Source organism: Onychomys torridus, chromosome 4 (genome assembly GCF_903995425.1).
Source record: "Onychomys torridus chromosome 4, mOncTor1.1, whole genome shotgun sequence".
NCBI lineage: Eukaryota > Metazoa > Chordata > Mammalia > Rodentia > Cricetidae > Onychomys > Onychomys torridus.
The window spans coordinates 103,701,861-103,713,277 of NC_050446.1; positions in this window are offsets into that span (position 1 = coordinate 103,701,861).

Below are 11,417 nucleotides of genomic sequence, written 5' to 3' on the forward strand. Positions count from 1 at the left end.
CTGGTGAGGTGGAGGGTCAGCTCTCTCATCTGCTGCAGGCAGTAAAGGGGGGACATACCCCCACATACCCCTGCCACATGACAGACAGTAGTGGGGACAGTTCTCCCATGATTACAACTTTGGGGCTGGCTCACTCACACCTCCACCAACAGGGTTTGGCTCCATTGTGTTGTCCAGGCAAGTTACAGAGCCTGCTCTCCCGAGTTTTGCAGATGATGGGGGTCAGAGAAAGCTCTCCTATTCTTATGACCACAGGGTTAGCTCTCCTACCTGCCTCAGGCACTGATGGGTGGGGGGGAGGAAGAGGAGGGCAACTCTCACCTGCCCATATAGCCATAAGACTGATGAATAATGGGGGCAGTTCTCCCATGCTCACAACTTCGGGGCTAGCTCACTCACATCTCTGCTTACAGGGTTGGCTCTATTGCGCTGCCCTGATGAGGCACATGCTTTTAATCCCAGCACTCAGGAGGCAGAGGCAGGCCGATCTCTGTAAGTTCGAAGTCAGCCTGGTCTACAGAGCAAGTTCCAGGCTACACAGGAAAAGCTTTCCTGGAAAAAATTTTAAAAAAGATTTATTGTCTAGTCCTGTAGATGGTTCAGAAGTCCTGTCTGGGCCAGCAGGTACATCTGCCTGTTCTGCCTTTATAGGATCTATTTTTCAAATTAACCACTGGTACCCAAGCCTGCTTGGAGGGACTGCTACCTTCCTCAGAGCCTTTGTGCAGGGATGGAGGGTCAGATGATTTTGTGGGCTCTCTTGACAGAGAGTATTAGAGACACTTTTCTGGTCTGCTGCTGTGAGATGGGCGGAGGAGGGGAAAGTGAAAGCCAGGGACTGGACAGGGGTTTATGAGGGGCCTGAGCATCCCTGGGTGGTTTGTCAGGAACCTTGAGCTCAGTCCAGTTGCAGCATCTTCCTCACTATCTTCTAGTTATAATACTCCCAACCCCCCAAGCCTGACAGCGGAGAGGAGCCCCAGCAATTGGTAGGATCCGGTGGGACCATATAGTTGAAGACATCTAAATGTGACTAACAGAAAGAGAGACAGAGATGAGGAGATGAGCGGTGATTTGCCCAGTGCAATAGTGCAGTTGAAGGTTCTTTTTCTTCTACAGGGAAATTTTGGAGCCATGGGGAAATGCCTCTGGTACCCTGTTATTCTGTCATACCTCATCCTGGCCCTGTGGCTTGGACCCCAAGCCTCCTCCCCTTGTGGAATAGAGCAGGCAAGTTGCACAATACGTGTATCAAACCCTGTCTCTCAGGCCGCTCTTCTTTTGGCCCTCAATGAGTAGAAAATAACTCACTATAGGAATCGTTGTGTTGGGGGGAAGTGTGTGGTATAGTAATGACGGTGGTGATGACAGTGTAGACCAAGGAAATGAACAAAGCAAAGGAGGAAGTTGGCAATGCCAGGGTGATGGTGGCACTCTAGCTTTTGGGGAATTCTTCAGTTTTTGACTTACTCAGTCCTTTCCAGCTGTAAGGTTCCCTCCACCCTGGCATCTCATGCCTCCAAGATGGAGACAGGCATTTCTTCAAAGCAGCAAGTGCCTTGGCACCCGTCTTAGTAACTTTTCTTCTGCTGCGATCAATGTGAATGAATTCACTCTGCAGCCTAGTCTGGCCTCGAGGTCATGGCAATCCTCCTGCATCTGTCTCCCAAGGACTGAGATTACAGACCACTCCCACTGGTGTGTGTGGTCCACACTGGGTGCTTCCTTCTTTGTCCATCCTCTTGGTCAGGACAGAAAAAGCCATTTCCATCCCTACTCCTTTCCCCAGACCCTGTCTCCTTCTGGGAGTCGGTGTTTTAGCACAGCTCTTAGGAGTCTGCTTTTCCTCTCATCTGCTCTGCACTGACTGATTTTGTGTCAACTTGACACAAGCGAGAGTCATCGGAGAGGAGGGAGCCTCAGCTGAGAAAGTGCCTCCATAAGATCTGGCTGTAGGCAAGTCTGTAGGACATTTTATTAATTGGTGATTTATGGGGAGGGCCCAACTCATTAAGAGTGGAGCCATCCCTGGGCTGGTGGTCCTGGGTTCTATAAGAAAGCAGGCTGAGCAAGCCATCAGGATCAAGCCAGGAAGTGGCACCCCTCCATGGCTTCTGCATCAGCTCCTGCCTCCAGGTTCCTGCCCTGCTTGAGTTTCTATCTTGACTTCCTTTGATGATGAACTGTGATGTGAAAGCATAAGCTGAATAAATTCTTTCCTTCCCAAGTTTCTTTGGTCACAGTATTTCATTATAGCAATAGTAACCCTAACTAAGACAAATTTTGGTACCAGGATTTTGGGGTATTGCTGTGACAGACCTGACCATGTTGTTCTAGGGACAATTGTAGAAGGACTTTGGAGCTTTGTGCAAGAAAAGTCATTGGATGTTCAATGCTTGCAAGCTGTTCTGTAGGACCTTGGAAGATAAGGATGTCGACAGCAATGCAGACAATGGAGGCCTGCCTGGCTTGTAAAATTTCAGAGGGAAGTTTAAAGACTCTATTGGGACCACAGTTATTTTAAATTAAGATTCTGTGGTTCTGGTTAGCTGAGGCTGAAGGATCAGCTGTGATTAACAAGATACCAGAACTATTAAAGCAAAATGTTTACTTTGCTTGGATAGTTGATGCTGGTAGCTGGAGCTGAGAAATTAGCAGTGATTAAGAAGTAACTGGCATCATTGAGGTGAAATCTTCTGGAAAGTGTCCCTAGAGAGTCAGCACACAGAAGCTGTGTTTCAGAGACAGCCAAGGTTATGCCTCATGCTGGCAGCTAAATTTGATCTGTATACCACCCAGGTGGTACTGGTTTTGAAGGCATGAAAGGGTCATGGAGGACAGCCGAGGCTTGACACTGTGAGAGGCCATTGGTGAAGGTCTAGCCTCAGTGGCAGCTGAAGGCACAGGATTGAAGGGGTCATGCAGAGAAGCTGAGGATTGTCACCATGAAGAGGGCCCAGGAGAGGCTATTGGTGAAAGTGCAGCCCAGTTGTACCAGCAGACCCCCAGTGTTTTGGGAATGCCAGTACCATGGGATGACCACCAAGAACAGCAGCAGGGTAGAGTGGAGCCAGCTGGGGCCTAGAAAACAAGCTGTGTGTGTTATAGAGGGCAGAGCCGCAGAAGTAACTCAAGCCCCTCGGAGAAGCCCAGAAGATCCCAGACATTGGATGTTATGTTATTTACACTTTTCTTTTTTTTATCTTAAGGGATTTGGGAGTTTATGAATAGACACAATTATCTTCAGGAAAATTTACTTGCTTATCTCACAATTATTTTTTAATTTAAAAGTTGTTTATTATTTATGTGCATGGGTATGTTTTGTGGATGCATGTGTGTGCATCATGTGTGTGCATCATGTGTGTGCAGTGTCTGTAGAACGTCCTCGGCCTGGAGTTAGAGGTGGTGATAAGCTCTGGGGACCAAACCACAGACCTCTGAAAGGACAGCTGGTGCTCTGCTAAGCCAACTCTGTTTGGCATTAAGATTATCATCATTATTCCTTGTTGCGTATGTATGGTGTGTGTGGTTGCATGTATGGCACACACATGGAGGTCAGAGGGCAACTTGGTGCAGTTGTTTCTTTCCACCTCTTCTTGAGTTCTGGGGATTCAACTCAAGTCACCAGGCCTGCATGGCTGGCACCTTCCCATGGGGCCATCTCACCAGCTTCATCACACCTTTTCATGAGCTTTAGTTTCAAGGCCTCTGCCCTTCCTCTCAGGGCATCGTCTCCAGTTAGTCTACTCCCTGGTTTTGGACTCAAGGGCTCAGAAAAGATGCAGACAGGTTCCAGTGAAGATTCTCTTTTCCTCCCTTATCTAGAGTAAGGGGAACTTACATAAAGGACATGAACCTTGTAATATACGGTACCCAACATTTTTCTCTTGATGGATGGGCTGTTATTATACCTCGGAGAGGGTATTGAAAGCTTGGCTTCCCTTTATATCTCACAGGAATAGCTCTAGGTGGGTAGAGGCATGACTATCTGCTCAATTTTCTCTTTTACTGTGGGTGAGAAATGCCATGAACAAGGGGCTATGCTACTACTTATCTGAGGGTTTTGGAAATATATGTTACAAGAAGATTTATTTATTTTTAATGTGTTTGAGTTTTTTTGCCTGCATGTACGCATGTGGACCATGTACATGCCTGGTGCCTGTATGGGTTAGAAGAGGGCATTGGATTTTTGAACGGAGTTACAGATAGCTGTGAGCCACCATGTGAGCTCTAGAAGTGAATCTGGGTCCTCTGCAAGAGCAGCCCTCTCTCCTGCACCTGTTAATGTTTTCTAAAAGGACAGATTGTTTTTGTTTCAGGTGCAATGACTCAGTTCTGCTATTGCTTCAGAAGAGTGGTCACAAGTTATGCACAATTTAATGGACTTCTGTTGGGAGCACAGCACAAAGGTCCTGGCACTCTCAGATCTCCAGAGAAACCAGGAATGTTAAGCACACAGGATTGCCCCCTCAAAGGCACAGACAGACCTAAAACCTCTTCTTCCATCCAGAAAGCTTGGAATTGGAGGTGATTAATAGCTTGGTTATATGTGTTATCTGTTGGGGCAGGCCATATCAAGCTCCTACAACCAGGACCAGAGGTGGCTAGTAATCTAAATGACCTTTACAGCCAGGGGCTCCCCAAGCTCCCACAACCAGGACTGGAGATACATAATAGTCTAAATGACCCTTACATAATCTGTGTAGCAAGAGATTCCCCACAACCAGGACCAGAGGTGGCTCTGAGCCCAAATGATCTCTATGCTATTTATATGACCAAGACTGGGCCAGACCCTTCCTTAGCCCTTACACTAGTACAGGTAGCCTATCTCTAGAAGCCATCTTGGAAGAAAGGATGCGTACCCTGATTTGAGTTTCAATGTATAATTATGCCTTTTTATGTACTGGGAATTGTATTATACCAGGAAACCCCCCCCCCCGAAATTGTACTGTGTTTTAAATATGTTAGCAATGAACCACTTGGCATCAGACTCCCCAAGTCTGATCCAGGTTGATGAAGTCAATGTGAACTGGGTTTTCATTCTCACCTCTTTGAGGTTTGCACCCCTGCCTGGACACCTACAGGGTCCCCCTCAGACTTCAAGGGATTTGTCTGCTCATCTTAGGTTGCAGTCTTACACCACTGTACTGTACCATTTTTCTTCGATGCAAACTAGAGACAATAGTTTTTGTTTTTTTTTTAAAATGTCCCTTGTGGTATACCTAGTAAGTATCAGCCATTCCCCCCCCTGCATCATCCCAGTCTCCATAACGACTTCTAAGTATTACCTAGTACTGCTCTATTGAACTATTAATGGCTCTGTCCATTTATTTTCCCCTCCTCCTGTCTACACAGCATCCAACTCTGGACTATATTCTGGAAGACCTAATTATAATCTAAACAGCATTGTTGAGGAGATGTTGCACATCTCAGAAGTTCTGCTCAAGTGTTTCTTCATTTAGCACTGGGGTGGACTCCATTCCATGCCTTTCCATCTTGCCTTCCAGTGGGTGACATACTATGTGCATTCACACTTCTTTATTTGTCTCTTGGGGCAACACTGGGACTTTCCGGATTAGTTGTCAATTGTCTTTCTTCCCTTTTCGGAGGCTCTTCCTTATTGCTTCACTTCCTCACCTGTGACTGGCAACCTTGTTTATGGATTTCCTTCGTCTTCTTGTTTTCCCTTTCTCTGATAAAAAAAAAAATCTCTTTGGAGTTTTTATCTTTGGGATAACATTTCATATGGACTTGCAACCCTTACATCTATGATAAAATACTTCTAATGTATCCAGCTCGTCTATTTTCATCTCTCTAATTATTACATCACAGGAGGTGATTTGGCCATTCCTCTCCAGGACATTGCTATTGTTAATTTCACTTCTCCAGTTACTTCCTCCTTCTTGGCTGGAACAGAGTTTTCTATCTTGAAGGAGAGAAAGTTGTCATCAGGGCCACTCAGAATTTGTTGGTGTCTTGATGAAGTCCAGGACTAGATTCTGGGTGGCTAATGTCCCTAATGACTGAGCAGCATGGAATAAAGGAGTCTGATGGTGGGCAGCTGTTAATCCTTCCTATGAAGACAAAGACTCTAAGATTATGGGTAGATAACCTAAAATTTACCAGGCTCTGAATTGGGGATCCTTTCTTTACCTGACATTAGAGGTTTAGATAATCTACCAATATCTCATGGACATCAATGAGATAGTCATCCAGGGCCTACTCTTAAAAACAGATTTTTCATAGGTAATGATGCTTGATATAAAGTTCCAGGAAAGAGATATCAACATTAGTAGTGATTAAAAAATGACCCTTCTTAAAATTTTTGGATTATGTATAATCATTCTCATTTAAAATATCAAAGCAACAAGTATCTATGAAAATATCGTGTGTATGTAAGAGTACAAAGTGGAAGACTCCTGTTTTCCAGGCCTCACTTCCTTTTTCACTAGAGAACTTACTTCAATCAGAAATTTTGTTCCCCCAATCACTGCCATCCCCAGGATTTATCCATCCATTCTAAGCCTGCCATCCATGGATTAAGCTGCTCTTTTGTGTAGATAGATGTCTCTCCACCTTTACTTACTACATTGTACTACAAGGTTGTCTCCCTTTTCCCCATAGCTATTTAAACCATACGCTGCTTGAATCCCTTGGTTGTCATGGAAACCTCATCTACTTTCTACACAGCTTTAGAAGTGTATCCAACAAGCAGATCTGGGGCCACTAATCCCTTGCTTAAAACCCACCTTTGATTCCTCATCTCTTGTGTGAACAGATCTAAACATGTATGTGGTGTACAAAGCCTACAGTGGCCTCCTGGGTTCTCCTCCCCTCTCCTATGCTTCAGCCTTTACCAGCTATTTGTAGCTTCATAATTGCACATTCTTTATGGCTTCTGTGCTTTTGCACAACCTGTGGGCTTGCTAAAAACTTTCTCTTCCTTGTCATTTGGGCCTACTCAGTTCTTCAAGATTCATCTCACGCTTTACCTCTCCATGACAAGCCAGATGGTGGATGCTGTCCACCTGTGTTCCTCAGTAAACCTCTGTCATTGAGATTTATTGTACATGTACTACACCAGGTGGGATTTACTTGCTTGTAGCCTTGACTGGAACAAGGCAATGTTCTGTGAATGTTGATTGACCAAATAAACAGAAACCAGGCACAATCTTGTAACCACCACGCCTAGCTTCCAGTAGGGACTAATTTCCTGACAAACAAGGACTTCCTTAGGGAAAAATACCTTTGAATCCAAAGCATGGGGACACTATGTCTAACTCAGAATATACTATACCCCAAAGAGTTTCTTGATGTGGATGTGGCGAGAAGACCCCAGGGACTTCCAGAGGGGAATAGTGGCTCTGGTTCTGATAAGCATACAAAAAGTGAAGAAAGGTATGTTGGAGACTATCTTGCTTCTCTAGCTTGAGTCAGAATGGTGTCCATCTACTTAACTGGGAATTCTGTTTTGCTCTTTTGGGGGCCCACCACCCAGTTTCCAAATAAATCACACATAGAGGCTTATTCTTAATTATAAATGTCCTGCCTTAGCTTGGCTTGTTGCTAGCCAGCTTTACTTAAATTATCCCAGCTAGCTTTTGCTTTTGGGCTTTTACCTTACTCCATTTCTGAATACCTTTCATTATTTTTTCCTCTGTGGCTTGCTGTGTAGCTTGGTGGCTGGCCTCTGATGTCCTCTTCCTTCTCTGGCTGTTGTTTCTCCTCTCTCAGATTTATCCTTCTATTAATTTTTTTCTGTTTACCAGCCCCACCTATCCTTTCTCCTACTTCACTATTGGCCATTCAGCTCTTTATTAGACCATCAGGTGTTTTAGATAGGTACAGTAACACAGCTTCACATAGTTAAACCAATGTAACATAAACAAATGTAACACACCTTAAAACAATAATCTACAACAATTCTGGGTCTTTTACAAAGTTCTCTTTGTAAGGAGGTAATGAGGTAACTGAGACTGACCTAAGCTAATAAGGTAATGCTCCTCTGACCTGTGTCTTTCTAGAAATACCCATGGCAGGTAAATGTATACAAAGATACTTCATTCCTCATAGTAAGTGTGAGATGTTTCCTGAGAGATATTTTCTAAATACTTATGAGATGATCAGAAGCTAGGGAGTCAAGGTGCTGATGGCATGCCGAGGAAATGAAATATAAGGGAATGACATCATCCATCCATTGTAGCTGGAATGTTTCTCAGCCCCACCTGTAGCTAAAGTTTTCCTGGTCCTGCCTGGCCCACAGTCAGGACAAATCTCTCCCACTAGAGTCCCCCAAGTAAACACACAGAGACTTATGTTACTTATAAACTGTATGGCCATGGCAGACTTCTTGCTATCTGTTCTTATATCTTAAATTAACCCATTTCTATAAATCTATACCTTGCTCATGGCTTACTGGTATTTTAGATCATGCTTCTACTTGTGGTGGCTGGCCACATCTCTCTGCCTCAGCCCTCCTGTTCCCATAATTCTCCTCTCTCTTTGTCCTGCCTATACTTCCTGCCTGACTACTGGCTAATCAGCATTTTATTTATTAATCGATCATCCATAGTACCCACCTGGCCTCTTAGTCCCACAAACACTTAAAAAATAACCATTCAGAGGCTTATATTAATTATAAACTGTATGGCCTATAGCTTCAGCTTCTTGCTAGCTAGATCTCTCATCTTAAATTAACCCATTCCTATTATATGTTGCCACATAGCCATGGTGTTACCAGTCTGCTGGCATCTTGTGCTTTTGGTGGTGTCTCGCATCTCTTTCAACTCTACCTTTCTCTCTGTATCTCTGCTTGGATTTCTCACCTGGCTGTAAGCATTCTTGACATAGGCCAAAACAGCTTTATTTATTATCCAGTGGGAGCCATACATATTCACAGCATACAGAAAGACATCCCACAGCAGTCCATCCATCCACCCACCCACAAATCCACCCATCCATCTATCCATTCATCCATCCATCCATCCATCCATCCATCCATCCATCCATCCATCCATCCATCCATCCATCCATCCATTTATCCATCCATCCAAGCAACTTTTGATGTGTATCTGTGCATGTGTATACATGTATTCATAAGGGAAGAGGAACTATACTATACAATATATTTATACCCAGCCAACTTTTCAGGGAAAGGCTATCTGCTCTGTCTTCCATTCACACTTCGGGGGCATGGCCTGGCAGAAGAGTGGGACAGTAGGAAGGCTCTCACAGAAAGCCTCTTCCAACTCTTTTTTGTTACATCCTGAGGGCGAGGTGAGTGATTAAAATATTGCACAGAGACTGGAAAAAGAAACATTCTCCATACAAATCCTCACTTTGTTTCCTGCACTGGAGAATTTAAGCCCTGCAGAGTATTGAGAGTGATTGAGTTCAGTGTCCCTAAGGGGGAGGATCAGAACCCTGGGTCCTGCCTGGTAGACTGTGTGGCTCTAGCTGACTGTACACATTTTTCTGCTTTCCCTTACTTCCACATGGGAGTTCCTTCTGAAACTGCTTGCTAGTCAAGACTTCAACCTTTTCCAACAAAGTCCAACTCCACACCAGCTTCAAGGCATCTGAGGACCCATTTAACTCTCTGAACAAATTCCCAACAGCAGTTGATAGTCAAGGGATGAGACTTACTAGAAATTAGGACAGGTCCTTGAATTCCAGCTCCAATTATTGCCCACACCAGGGATTCAAAGGGAGAGGAGGGCGTGGTGCTACACCCTGCTCTTGAGAAATCCCAGGACTGTGAAATCTCAGTTCACCCTGGACTGCAAACCTCAGCAGAATTTGCTTAGCTACAAGGAGTCAGTCTCTGTCCCATCATCTTACAAATGGCAGCACAGAGGAAGTGCATGGAGATGGAATGGGAAGGAGTGAGCCCTCAGTGTTCTCTCTGAACCTATGCTTCTCTCACTGGCTTACCCTGACTGTGTGTCAGAGCACCTAGGTCTTACACTGACAGAGTTTTAGGCAGCTCCCTGAGTCTTGCCCTAGTCCTGTGAAAGCTAGTTTTAGAAAAGAACTATATTTAGTTTAACAAGAGTGTCCTGCCATCAACAAATGACCAGTCCTGATATTTAGTGTGGTTCTTCCTTCTGCCCCCTTACCCAGGTACTGTCTGGTCACCTGGCCTGTTTTTAGTAGAGATCCTGTTGCTAAGCTTAGCCAGAATCCACTGACTTCTGACCTTTCTGTTTACTAATTTCCTATTCATTAACCTCCCAATTCAACTCTTTGTCTATGGAACCCCCCTTTCTTTAGTTTTGATTATCTGACATTTATAATATGAAATGACGGCATATTTTCTCATCACTGACAAAGAATCTAACAAAAGCAGTGTAAGTGTGCACAGATTTATTTAGGTGACAGTTTGAGAGGATACCATCTGTCATGGCAGGGAAAGAATTGTAAAGCTCCATGGTGGTGGTGCGTGTGGCAAGGGCTTCTATAACTAGCTGAACCAGGAATCAGAAAACAGGCAAGAACTGGGGGTGGTCTATAACCCTCACTGCTCCCATGAACCATCACTTAAAGGCTACATGAGGAAGTACATCATCAGCTGAGAATCGGCTGCTCAGAATGTGAGGCCGTGAACATTTTATGTTCAAGCCATCAGCAATGGATCTCATTAGAACATTTTCATATATGTATACATGTGCTTGGATCATAGCAATCTCCTTCATGGCTTCTCATTTTCCCACATAATGTTTGAAGTTATGTGTGGTCTCTCTCTCTCCTCTTACACAATCACATTGGAGCTGTCCCTACACATGGTATGATGCCTTCGAATAAATTTTATTCACTGTGTGTTAAAAGGTGTCATCAAGCCAGGAGGTGGTGGTGCACACCTTTAAGGAGAGACAGGCAGATTGTTCGAGGTCAGTGTGGTCTACAGAGCGAGATCCAGGACAGGCACCAAAACTACACAGAGAAACCCTGTCTCGAAACAAACAAACAAACAAACAAACAAACAAACAAACAGTGTCATCAAATAGTTTCAACAGTGTTGCCCTTAGATCACTGGGGTTCAGCCAGTCCAGTTCTTTATCTCCCTTCTATTTACAGGAAATACTATTTTAAAATATTAATGATTCAACAGGATTCACAGCAAAATTTATTCCTATTTCCTTCAAGTTATAACTGTCCTGTGAACAAGAAAATGGTCCATTACCTCCATACACAGATGAGGAACCTTCATAAGGCTCCCTCAGGCAACAAGGCTTCTCATTAGTTACCAAGAAGTTTCTTTGAATGTGACTTGTCTGGAGCATACTTAACTTTCTCCACTGTCTATAGAGAGCAGTGAAAAAAGTGCCCATCTCCCCAGTGATGGTCTGCCTGTAGTGTACACTCTAAGTGGGGGCTGAAGTCATCTATGCAGCACATGGTTGGTGAGTTGAAAAGAA